Raw genomic sequence first — 12,961 nt, 5'->3', positions numbered from 1 at the left:
CACACAGGCTTCTTGGTGGCGGCAGCAGCAGCCTTAGCGTCCCATGCCCGTCTCTGGGGTCCGCGCTGATAGCCGCGGCTCGCGCCCGTCTCTGGAGCTCCTTTAGGCGGCGCTCTGAATCCCCTCTCCTCGCTCCCCCTGAAACAATGATCTCTTGCCTCTTAGGCAGATCCAGACTTTTTCCTGGACTCCCTCCCAGCTAGCCGTGGCGCACTAGCCCCTTCAGGCTGTGTTCACGCCGCCAACCCCAGTCCTCTCCCTGCGATCCGACCGAAGCCCGAGCCTCAGCTCCCAGCCCCCGCCCGCCCCGGTGGGGGAGCAGACAAGCCTCTCGGGCTGGTGAGTGCTGCTCGGCGCCGAGCCTCTGTGCGGGAATCTCTCCGCTTTGCCCTCCGCACCCCTGTTGCTGCGCTCTCCTCCGTGGCTCCGAAGCTTCCCCCCTCTGCCACCCGCAGTCTCCGCCCGCGAAGGGGCTCCTAGTGTGTGGAGACCTTTCCTCCTTCACGGCTCCCTCCCACTGGTGCAGGTCCCGTCCCTATTCTTTTGTCCCTGTTTTTTCTTTTTTCTTTTGCCCTACCCAGGTACGTGGGGAGTTTCTTGCCTTTTGGGAGGTCTGAGGTCTTCTGCCAGCGTTCAGTGGGTGTTCTGTAGGCGTTGTTCCACATGTAGATGTATTTCTGATGTATTTGTGGGGAGGAAGGTGATCTCCACGTCTTACTCTTCCGCCATCTTGAAGGTCCTCTTGTATTTAGTAATTTAAATTCTTATCTTCATGCAATATTTGTGAGCCAAGCCATTGAGTTTCATCTGCCTATGTGAGAACTGTATTTTGTTTTTCCCTTGCTAGAGAGACAAACAGAGGAATCTAACAACAAGCCCAAATTGGTTTACTGGGAAAGGACAGGAAAATAAATGGAGCTGCTGGCCAGAACGTGTCGCCACCCAAGAAGGGCCCTGCTCCCAAGAAAGGCTTTATTTCCAGGCAAACTGTCCTGGATCTACACAGCCCACAGGCCCCCTCCCAAGCCATGATTTCCTGTCAGCAGCTGGTGAGATGGAATTTTCATGGCTGCCTGTGCCATCCCTTGAGTCACTCTCACCCAACACAGGACACCACCTGGTTAAAACAGCTGAAACCCCAAGCTGGCTTCCTTTTTTAATACGCAGACTGTTTCTTCAATCTGTTTCAGCTTGAAAATTTCCTTTGAATTTAAGAAACATAAAATCACAGGTGACAGCAGAGGGCACCCTTCCCTCTGTTATGCCGTTGACACACTCGCCACCTCTGAGAAGCAATTTTGAACTTGTGTTTGTTTTTCTCCGTTCCTAGGGGTTGACAATGGACACACATTCCAGCCTGAGCTGACACGCCCATTACTGGTTTGTTGTCTCCTTCTCTTTTCCCACTGCCCCTTTTTTTCTCAGCTGGGTGATCTCATATTTGGAGAAACACAGAGCAGAAAGGCATGGTGGCTGGCAGCAGCCTTGCTGGAGGACTACCTGAGCAGAGGAAGGTATGTTTTCTGTAGAGCTTCCAGTGCTCCAGAATGAGCTAGAAGTCCTGCTTCTCTATGGAGGCTGAGCTGTGTGGTTGAGATCTGTGTTGGGTGCACCCCCCCATCACCTAAGGGAAAGCACACAGGAAACTGTAAAATCCAGAGCATTCCTGCCCTTAGCCTCCACTCCCCATCTGTTCCTGCTGTCTGCATGCCACAATAAATGTCACACAGCACATGTTGGGGTCAGAACGAGGGACACTTGAGAAGCAACTTGAGAATTGGTGGTGGATGTAACTCACAGACTCTCTCCCAACAGAATAGCTGTCCCCGCAGCAGCTGGGAAATGCAGACAGCTAGAAGGAAAATGGGAGAAATCACTACAGAAAATGGAAGATTTGACATATTTTCCTAGACCTTTACAAAGAAATGGGTAGGAAAATATTTATTCCTTGGATCGGGCAGTTTTCTATATTTACTCTAGATAAAATGCCCACTTCCTTTACCTGATCCTCTTTATTTCTGTGTTATTGTCATTTTGATCTGGACTTCTCAGTCTGCCCTACTCCCCCTACGAAGAGGGCTACAGGATTCCCAAATAAGGCAACAGGTTCCTGCCTGTCACTGCCTGTGATCATGGCTGGGTTATGTGTCAGGGAACCAAGGAAACAGAAAAACCACCACCTTTTTTGGAAAGCCTCCTGCCTTTCTGCATGGAGAAATGTGAGGATTGCTTCGGTGACTCATCCCGTCAAGGTTGAGAGGAGGGTGAATTTTACCTTACATGTCTTTCAACTTATAGGTTTAGTGGTGAAAGTTGCCAATCAAAGCAGGGTGTGTATTTACCACCATTCATTTAGAATGCTTCCTTTAATTTGTGGAGATGACACGTGAGAAGTATCTCCTGTCAGCATCCTCTCCCGGTGGACTGCCTGGTATTCTCTTTCTTATATTGACATCATCTGCTAACCAAAGATGAATGTCCCCGGGCAGTGGCAATGTCCTAAATGAGAATCATCATCTATGCAATCTCCTACTTCAAAACGTTTTCCTAAAAATGCTAGTAGCCCTTCCTAAAAACTCTTGCCCTAGACAATCTATTTAGGGTGCATGCATGTAGTATAGATCTTATAAGGTACAAGCTGACTGACGCAACATATAAAGGAAAATCCGTAACATATTAGGAGGTTTTTGGAAACCACAGCTAAGATGAATTCTGGGCTCTGAATGGATTGTTAACATATGCTAGGCTTGCCCCAAACTTCTTCAGCTCTTTCTAAAACCATATTTTTAACTTTGCTGCCAAGGACCAATTACTCATAGGGCACCACTCCTTTTCTCCCTCTCTTGCTCTCCAGCAATTTTTCTTCGGACTAGATTATAATCGGTTTAAAGATAAGACCAGATTTGTATTTCTTTGATTCCCATTCAGTGTCCAGCACCTCCCGATTATGGGTGCTCAATTAACAAGTGTTGAAAGAATATTATTAGAAGAACTACCCTTCACTCTTTGCTCTGAGCAAAGGAAAAATGAATTGCTATATTTTTTTCTTTGCCTTACAGAAATTAGAAGCGGGTGGGAGCCTTGCCTAAGAATTTGTTCCAGTCCGAGGTAAAGAGAAGTATCTGCTTCAAGTCTTGAGCCAAGCCTTTGTATAGCTAAAGGTAAGAATGAAAGGTAAATGGCACTGCCATCTGAAGTGGTGCTATCCTAGGCTCTGTTTCCTAGGTACTAAGATGCCCCTAGCAATAGTCTAGAAGCAGGAGGATGAGAAAAGAGAACTGGCTTTCTGAACAAAAATAAGACAACCTGCCATTTCCATTGTGGATGGGAGAATCAAGGCCAATTCAACTGTTCCTTAGTGGATTGAGACTCCCCAGTCCCCAAGAATCCCCAGCTATCCTTTGGAAGGGCGCGTGTGTGCACGCGTGTACACACGTGCGCATGTGTGAGCGTCTATGCACGTCCATCAGGCAGGAGTCACTCAAAGGAAACTGAAAGGCTGCAGGAGGAATGGGGGAGTCTCTTCACTTCCACTGGCAGGGATCTCAGTGTTTTCAGAATAATTCAGACTGTGGCTTCTCCATTCTGAATTTTTCTGGGAATTATTATGTCCTGAGGGTTACCATGGTAGAGAAAGGACCTCGCGTGAGCATAGCTAACTGTCAGTAGGGGAGAGAGCTTTTCCTAAAGAGACTGGAACTACTAAGAATGGGTTCTGTCTTGGAGAGAAGCAAGGTCGAGATCTTGGCGTGTAATAACAACAACTCCTAGTGTTCATTAAGGGATTACTATCTGCCTAATCTATTACTTAGCTCCTGCTAAGCACTCTGATGCTTATTTATATCGCAGCCACCCTCTGAGGAAGATACTATTACTGCCCTTGATTTACAGATGGGAAAACTGGGGCACAGAGAATGTAACTACCTTGCCCAAGGTCACACAGGAATGATTTGGGTTCGGGCATTCCAGTGGTGCCAGAACACACACACACACACATAACTGCCATGCTGCCTGCCCCTCCCATGCTCGGGGGCACTTGGGGTAAAAGTGTGACTTTACTCCTTACAGCTTTATTAAACTCTGGGAACACTCTGATGTAGAATCCTAGCTGAAGCTATTTCTATGTTGCCATTTTTCTACGTTTCCGTGAAGGCTGCCAGCACGTACACAGCTGTGCGTCAGTGTTGTGAGAGATGAGGGATAGGGTGGAGTTGGAGAGCTTGGCTTTCCCTGAAGCCACTGTAGTGAGGGGAAATGCTGTCTCCTATTCTCGGTGCTCAAGGGCAGTAAAGGCAGAGCTGGGACTGGTGGGGGGAAGTGGCTGCGATGCGGATGGACACAGGAGGGAAGGGAGGTGCTCTACCTAGAGGAAGGCGACCTGGGCGGGGGGGGGGGGGCGGTGTGTGCACAGAAATAATCCTCACAGCTAACAAACCCCAAACATCTGAGCAAGGTCTACGGGAGGCAACGGGACTTCTGTTGTAGCAAGAATAGTATGGCTTCCTCATCTGAAAGAGACAGATAGACAAATAGAAAGGAGGACAGAGAAAAGTAAAAAGTGGTATTAAAACTCCCTAAGAGTTTCAAAACTGAGTAAGCATGACTTGGCAGCTCTAATAACTTACTGCATTCAATTTGCAATTTCCATGTGTTGTGAAATTGCCAAAAAGCAGCAGACATAGGTCCTATTTAATCCCCCTACCCTATTCACAACGTCTAGTCAAGTGCATTTCTTAAATATCTTCCTGCTTTAGTTATTACAATTTGGTGCTCTGCAAAGTGGCTGGCTTAGTCCAGTCGGGCTGCTTTAACAAAAATACCATAGGCTGGGTGGCTCAAACAACAAACACTATTTCTCATAGCCCTGGAGGCTGGGAAGTCCAAGATCAAGGCACTGGCAAATTTGTGTCTGGTGAGGACCCTCTTGGTTCGTAGATGACTGTCTTCTCACTGTGCTCTCACATGGTGAAAGGAACGAGAGAGCTCTCTGGGGTGTCTTCTTATAAGGGCACTGATCCCATTCATGCGGGCTCCACCCTCATAACCTAACCACCCATTAAAGGCCTCACTTCCTAATGCCATCACCCTGGGGGTTAGGATTTCAGCATATGAATTTTGGGGGGACACAAACATTCAGTCCATAGCAGGGGCCCTGAAGGGTTGGAGGACTCTGGCTGAGGGAGGCTGGGATGTGGGTTCATGTGTGGAGACTAGAGACTAGTGGATGACACGGGAGTTGGGAATCTGCCCACACCCCTCGGGACCTGTACTTTCATAGTCTCCCCACCTTGGTTTGGGTTTCCTCAGAAGCAGACCCTGAGACGAGGATTGGAATGCAAGTAATTTGGGGGTGGGGAGTAACTGCAGGAAGCCCTGGGTTAGGTGTGGAGAAGTGAGACAGGTAAGGGAAGGAAGCCAATAAAAAGAGCGTTATCCAGCAGAGTCCACGGTGGGCAACAGGAGCTCAGTCTCACTGGGGAACTGGGGTGCCAGTGGAGAATATGCATCTCAGACTTCTCTCTCCTAAAGGTTTTGGGAGGTTGGTTGTTGTTGAGGGCTCCTTCTGGAGCGGGGGTACTTCTCTGCTGTGGGCAGGGAAGGCTTGGGCCACCAAAGACAGCCAAAAGGCCAAGAGCTGAGATGCTGGCATTTGGAAGTCAGGCCAGAGTGCACTAGGGGTATGCGCTGGGCCCCAGCTTCACCTCCTATATCCTCCTCAGCCCTGTGACCAGGAACCCTCACTCACAACCTGCTGCCCTCTGATGGCCCGTTGAAGCAATGGTGTACATAGTCATGCGCTTCCCAGGTTAGCCAAGAAAGGCTGTTTCCTAAAGTTTCCCAGACATTGGGAAAAGAATTCTTTTCTTTTAGCTTAAGCATCTTAGCTTGGGACTAGGCTGAATAGACTTTGGAGAGTTAGGCTCAGAGCCTATCAGCCATGAATCATTGTTCCAATGGAATTGTGCTTCTGGAATTCTTAAAACATTAACACAAGGTTTTGGAACACAGTCTCTTTGTGAGTTGGGTGTGGCGTTGGTTTTGCCTGTGCTCTGGGGTATGTGCATCCAGGATGTCCTCTTTATTATTATGGTGGCCCTTTGGTTGTCTGTATTTGGATAAATGCGGTGGAGCGAAGGATACAATGCTTTAGAATTCGTAGCATCGGTTCCAAGATTTTCTGAGAGCACCTGTTCCCTGCCACTGATTCAGGGGAGCCATCTTGTCATCCTAACGTGTTTAATGTTCTTGGAGTGTTCTGGACAGAGGGCCAAGCTTCTCGTTAATCTGGGTCATGTTGTTGTCGGGCAGTGGTGATGTACTGTGGGCGTGTGTGTTCTTGCCCAGGCGAAAGGACGGGTGCAACTGAGCTGTTGGGTTGATTTCTTTGGCTCTTTCTTGGTGTTGTCAAGAGGGCAGACCCCTTAGAAAACTGACATATAACTTCAAGAGGCAGATTGAAGGTGAAGAAAGTACAGAAAGCACAAAAATTATGCGACGGATGCTGTGAAGTCAAATGAATAGGACAATTATATAAGAAATGGGGCCAAAGCAAACTCAGGAACTCTCAGCCCGCTTCTTACTTGCCGTGTCCTGGAAGTTTGAATATGTAAACAAAGGAAAGCGTGAAACAAGCCACACTCAGATCCGACCACAGAGCTATAGATAAATGAATATGTAAACAAAGGAAAGCGTGAAACAAGCCACACTCAGATCCGACCACAGAGCTATAGATAAAATGAGGGAGTCCAATTGCCCAGGAAATCTGTTTCCCTCTCTGCTCCTGTTCATTTAAATGTAATTCTTAGTCACTCTGGTGAGATAATTTTAAAGATAGGAGATCTGCAAGGCATTGGCAGGCTACTTCTTGACAAGCTAAAACTGTTAGACATTGATTGTTCCAATGAGGGGGAGAAAACCAACAGAGGCTTCTAGCCTGCGTGGCAAATGCAACCTTCCTGGCATATTCCTCTTCCTATCATCATTCTTGCTCACCAATTCCAAGATCTGATGGGTAAGATTCATTTTTAGGACACGAAGGAGTCTTCTGATGTGTTCCAGAATGTTCTCTAACAGGGGTCGGCAAACTTTTTCAGTAAATATTTTGGGCTTTGCGGGCATGCAGTCTCCCTGTCAACTACTCAGCTCTGCACAACAGACACAGAGAATACATAAACAAATCGGCATGTCTAGGTTCCACTAAAACTTTACCTACAAAAACAGGTGGCGGGCTGGATTTAGTCGCCCTATAGCTTGCCGCCCCCCTTCTTTACATCTTGAACTGAATGATGGTTTCATAATTGCAGTCAGTCCTTCATATCCACAGGGTTCACATCCACGAATCCAACCAACTGCAGATTGAAAATATTTTTTAAAAATTCCAGAAAGTTCCAAAAAGCAAAACTTGAATTTGCTGGGCAATGGCAACTATTTATATGACATTTACATTGTATTTATAACCATTTACATAGCATTTACATTGTATTAGGTATAAGTAATCTAGAGATGATTTAAAGTATGTGGGAATGTACAGAAGTTATATGCAAATATTATGCCATTTTATGTAAAGGACTTGAGCATCCACAGATTTTGGTTTCTGTATGGGGTCCTGGAACCAGTTCCCCATGGATACCACGGGACAACTGTATATGTGTATGGAAAATTTCATTAAGCCATGGTACACTTAAGATTTTACGCATTTATATAAATGTTATGCCTCCATTCTTCTTTAAAAAGTGAGATAAGCTTCTTTCTTTCCTCTTCCCTTTTCCGAGCTGCCCCAGCATCCTGCCACCCCTACACCTCTTTTAGTAGCCCTTCTGAACACTTCAGAGAGAAAGACTCCAGGAATCTGCCGTGTGGCTGACAGGGTCTTGGTGCTCCGGCCGGGTGTCAGGCCTGAGCCTCTGAGGTGGGAGAGCCGAGTTCAGGACACTGGTCCACCAGAGATCTCCCGGCTCCATGTAATATCAAACGGCGAAAGCTCTCCCAGAGATCTCCATCTCAACGCTAAGACCCAGCTCCACTCAACAACCAGCAAGCTCCAGTGCTGGACACCCCATGCCAAACAACTCGCAAGACAGGAACACAACCCCATCCATTAGCAGAGAGGCTGCCTAAAATCATACTATGGTCACCCCAATACACACCACCGGACGCGGTCCTGCCCACCAGAAAGACAAGATCCAGCCTCATCCACCAGCACACAGGCACCAGTCCCCTCCACCATAGGAATTAAAATAATAACCTGATCAGCTCGGTGCTTTGTGACCACCTAGAGGGGTGGGATAGGGAGGGTGGGAGGGAGACGCAAGAGGGAGGTGATATGGGGATATATGTATACGTATAGCTGATTCACTTTGTTATACAGCAGAAACTAACACACCATTGTAAAGCAATTATACTCCAATAAAGATGTTAAAAAAAATGAGATAAAACTTTCCTTTTTAATCGGCATAGTGTCACAGATCATCTGGTGGATCCTTTTTAAACCGGTGTCTGGGCATTCTCTGGCGGTCCAGTGGTTAGGACTCTGCGCTCTCACTGCTGAGGGCCCAGGTTCAGTCCCTGGTCGGGGAACTAAAATCCCACAAGCTGCGCAGCGCGGCCAAAAAACAAACAAAAAAAAACTGGTGTCCGCCACAGATGGGACACTGGTTCAGCAACTTGTAACAGGAAGCCACACAGCAGTGGTTGAAAGGGTTGATTTCTCTCTTTCCCAGCAGCTCTGCACCTTAGGGATCCAGCCTCCTTCTCCCAGTGGCTCTGTGACCTTTGTTTGTCACCTGTGCCTGCATGGGAGATGGAAAGGCGGGGGGGTACAGCCTTTCTCTTTTAAGGCACATCATCTCTTCTCTCGTCCCACTGGCCAGAATTTAGCCACTTGGCCATATCTAGCTCTGAAGAAACCTGGATTTTTAGTCTTCATTTGATTCATGGCTGCCCAGAATAAAGACTGGGCATTTTGTTATTCTGGAAGAAAGGAAGAACAGATATTGGACGTCAACCAGCAATCTGACCTTCGTCTGCCAGGGAGTATGGTGCCTATTTCCCCCACGGCTTTCACAAGGCAGTTATCTGGGTGTCCATGCTAGTCATGAGAACATCTTACTCCAGTCCCCAGGCAAGGACTGGCCTCCTCGTGATCACGGGGAACTACTGGCTCTGTAGAAAGGCAGATGGAAGCCTGAGAGGCGCAGGTGGTGAAGCCTCTGCGCAGGACATCTCTGCTCTGCAGCCTGGAGGCCAGGCTTGGGGGGAGCCAGCAGGGGATGGCAGGGTCCCTGGGCCGCTAGGGAGAAGGCCTGGGCCCCAGGCCTCAACGTGCTGGTAACTACAGTGAGTCTCAGGTTCTCAGCTGTTATATGCTGATTAGTCCCACATTCTTACATTCATAGCTGAAGTTATTTTTGGATCTCTCCCCTTGGAGTCTTGCAAGCTGCTCTAAGTCCACGTGTCAAAACAGAATTTACTACGTACTTTCCAAATGGGCTCTGGTCTAGTGCCCGTTCTAACTCATTATTCTGAAATGCATGCAGTTAGAGTGTTTAAAGTGTCTCTGGGCCTGGCTTTTGCTGTTGCTTCTGCCTGGAAACCCTTTTCTTCCTTATTTTCGGGGTTAATCCGGTCTTTCTTCCAAATAGGAGTCACCTCCTCCATGAAGTCTTCTCTGATACCCTTTCTTCCCCTCATTGGGCTAAGGGCCCCTTCTCTCTGCTGCCGAGCTCTCCTGGACACGTTGCATTGGCCTCACAGTGTGGACACCGTGCCCCTCTCTGTCTCCTCCTCTTGGGGAGCAACTTGAACGATCGCTTTCGTAATTCCCACTGTACCTCTGGTGCCGGGCACCGTGCCTGGTACATGGTAGGTGACGATGAACGTTGGTTGCTCTTGAGTAATCTGTCAATATGAGGAGACTTGGTGACTTTCCAGGGATGCTTCCAATTGTAAAATGTTAGGACTCACAACGCCCAGTGTCGAATGTCTGAAATATTGTTGTGCTGACTGAAAAAAAAAAGCACAACCTAGAAGTTGAGAGTTATGTTTTATTTGGCGGACAAACTGAGGACTTAAGCCTGGAAGACAGCATCTCAGATAGCTCTGAAGAGGTTAAGGGGGGAGCCAGGATATACAGGAGTTTTGTAACAAAGACCGGGTAGTCGGAACATCAAAAGATGACTGTTAATGAAAGAAAACCAGACATCTCAAGTTAATGAATTTAGCGCTTTTCTATATATGGGAAGATGCAAGAGTCTGGGCTCACTGAAATCATTCCTTTGATACACACTTTAACTATCTAGGGCCAGTATCCTGCTTTTCTCCATCCTGAATCCCCTCAGGGTGCACAGCTGGGGGTGGCTACAGTGGCTGCGGGCTTGATGGCTGCAACATCCTTTGTTTACTGATATGGCAGGAGACATTTTTCAGCCGCAGTTGGAAGTACAGTGGTGAGAGAAGTTGGGATCTTTATGTCTCCTGCCTCTTGTTTATAGAAAAGCTGACGTCTCCAGGCCTCTCTGAGTCACAAAAGAACAAGCTCAAGCAGCTAATGATTAGGACAATAGAGTCACAGACTCAGTGTCCGATGCACATTCCCGCGTTGTCTTATAGATACTGTAACTGCCACCAGAGGGAAAAAGCTAACTGCATGATGACCAGACTGCAGCCATGACATAAACTGCTCCATCTTGACCAGCACTGAGTCTATGGCTAGCACAGTTCCAAGAACTGGCCTTGAGAGAACGGGATTAACACGACTGCTCATAATAATCTATAGCTTTGTGGGCATCAAAATAATTGTAGCTTGTTCTGCCCATATATATAAATGGGCAAATACAACTGTCAGCAAAGAGATGCTACAGACCCATGTCGACATCTTCCAGTCTAAGAATACGGTGCCCTACGTCAGCAGGAAGAAGTTACAGAAGACGGACGTTCACCCATGATCCCACAGAAATGGAATGATCTTCTGACAAGTGGGGATTTGTAAGCAGCTTTTCACAGGAAAGAGCTCTCTGCAGGAAAGAGCTCTCTACAGGAGGCCCCCTTTTGTCTTGTCACTAACCTTAAACCAGGCGCCCCCAGGCTCTATTCATCTCTGGCCCTAGCACACCTTTCAAATCTTCTGATCACACAATACCTTGCCTAACTAGTTTCTTTCCATAGATCAAAGAAGTAGAAATGAAGAATAAGTAATTAACAGAATCAAAGAAGTAGAGAAATGAAGAATAAGTAATTAACAGATGACCAGATCTCTTCCCTAGCTTCCCCTTTAGTAATCTTGCGAACAACCTCTAAAGAAAAATCACAGGAAGTCGACAAGCCTGCATGCAGTGGCGGGTGGAGACGACTCTGACCTCCTATCTCAATGATTAACTGAGATTGCTTCCCTTTTTCCCTTTAAAAACTTTCATGGCGGAGCAGAATCTTTGGAGGTGGTTTCTGGGGGGCACTGAGTCCACTATTTCCCCAGATTGCCGGCATTCTGTATAAAAGCAACTTTCCTTTCTTCCAACATTTGTCTCTCTCTCTCTAGTATTGATTTTCAAGCAGCCAGCCGCTGGACCTGATTCAGTAACAACCTGCTCATTGACTTGTGTGACAGACTGAAGTGAAGAGAGAGGGACAGTTTCTGCTAGTGGGCTTTGGGCAGATTGACCTCTTTGAGACTTGGCATCTTCATATGCTAAATTTAAGTAATTATACCTATGTCAGAGTCTGTGGGAATTAAATGATAATGTTTAAAAGAATGGAGAGGGAGCAGTGTAGTGGTTAAAGCATGGACTTGAGAGCCAGATGGAGTTCAAATCTCAGCCCTGACACTTATAAGCTGTGTGACTTAAGGTAAGTTGCTTAACCTCTCTGTGTCTCAGATCCCTTCTCTGTGAAGTGACCATAGTAATAGCACTTTCCTTATAGGTCTGTTGAGATGCTGAAGTGAGTTCTTGTATGTCAAGCACTGTCCTACACTGCCTGGCACGGAATATGTGCTATACAGGAGTTGCTCTTATTATTTGCTCTCACAATACCTAATGCAGGGCCCAGTCCATAGCCGGAATTAGTACATGTTGGGGTGTTTTTCTCCTGCCCAGATGCCCTAAGGAGGTTATGGAGCATCCCTTTTCTTCTTCCAGCACTCTTCCCCTTCCTCCCAATCCTATCACAGCCTGTTAGCTATACCCAGTAAAAATCCCAAAGAACAGACTTCTTTTGGGAAAATGAGGTGAGTCAGAAATGACTCCTGATTGCTGGGTTCTGCACTGTCACAAATCTGCCCCAGACGTGTTACCTGCCAATGCCCACTGCCCTCTTCTCCTCGAAACCACCCCACTTCATGGCCCCTCCTCAACCCAGGAAGCTGAATTAGGCTATTCTCTGCTCATAAATGGGCCTAGGAATCAGTCAATTCATAGGCCTGCTGGGAACAGACGAATTGGACCAGTGAGATTTCACCTTTGAGGAACTGGAACCAGTCATATATAAAGAATCTGCCATTGCCCTGATACCAAAGCCAGACAAAGACACCACCAAAAAAGAAAATTTTAGGCCAATATCTTTGACGAATATAGATGCAAAAATTCTGAACAAAATGTTAGCAAACCAAATGCAACAACACATAAAAAAGATCATACACCACAACCAAGTGGAATTCATCCGAAGTTCACAAGAATGGTTTAGTATACGCAAATCAATGTGATACAACACAAAAACATAAGAAAAGACAAAAACCACATGATCATCTCAATAGATGCAGAAAAAGCATTTGACAAAATTCAACATCCATTCGTGATAAAAACTCTTACCAAAGTAGGTATAGAGGGAACATATCTCAACATAATAAAAGCTATTTATGACAAACCCACAGCCAATATAATACTCAACGGTGAAAAGCTGAAAGCCTTCCCGCTAAAATCTGGAATAAGACAAGGATGCCAACTCTCACCTCTTCTATTCAACATAGTAT

At 46.7% G+C, this 12,961-nt stretch overlaps 1 long non-coding RNA gene across 1 annotated transcript; it reads left to right on the top strand.

Annotated features, from left to right (window-relative positions):
- Window positions 1-232: 232 nt before the first annotated feature.
- LOC133082533 (uncharacterized) lies at window positions 233-8,267 on the top strand. Its single transcript, XR_009698962.1, has 4 exons — window positions 233-339; window positions 1,426-1,514; window positions 3,060-3,161; window positions 7,773-8,267. It is a non-coding gene; the product is annotated as an uncharacterized LOC133082533 (long non-coding RNA).
- The last annotated feature ends 4,694 nt before the right edge of the window (window positions 8,268-12,961 follow it).

This window comes from Eubalaena glacialis, chromosome X (genome assembly GCF_028564815.1).
Source record: "Eubalaena glacialis isolate mEubGla1 chromosome X, mEubGla1.1.hap2.+ XY, whole genome shotgun sequence".
NCBI classification, from domain to species: Eukaryota; Metazoa; Chordata; class Mammalia; order Artiodactyla; family Balaenidae; genus Eubalaena; species Eubalaena glacialis.
This window is presented reverse-complemented; position numbering and strand designations above follow the sequence as displayed.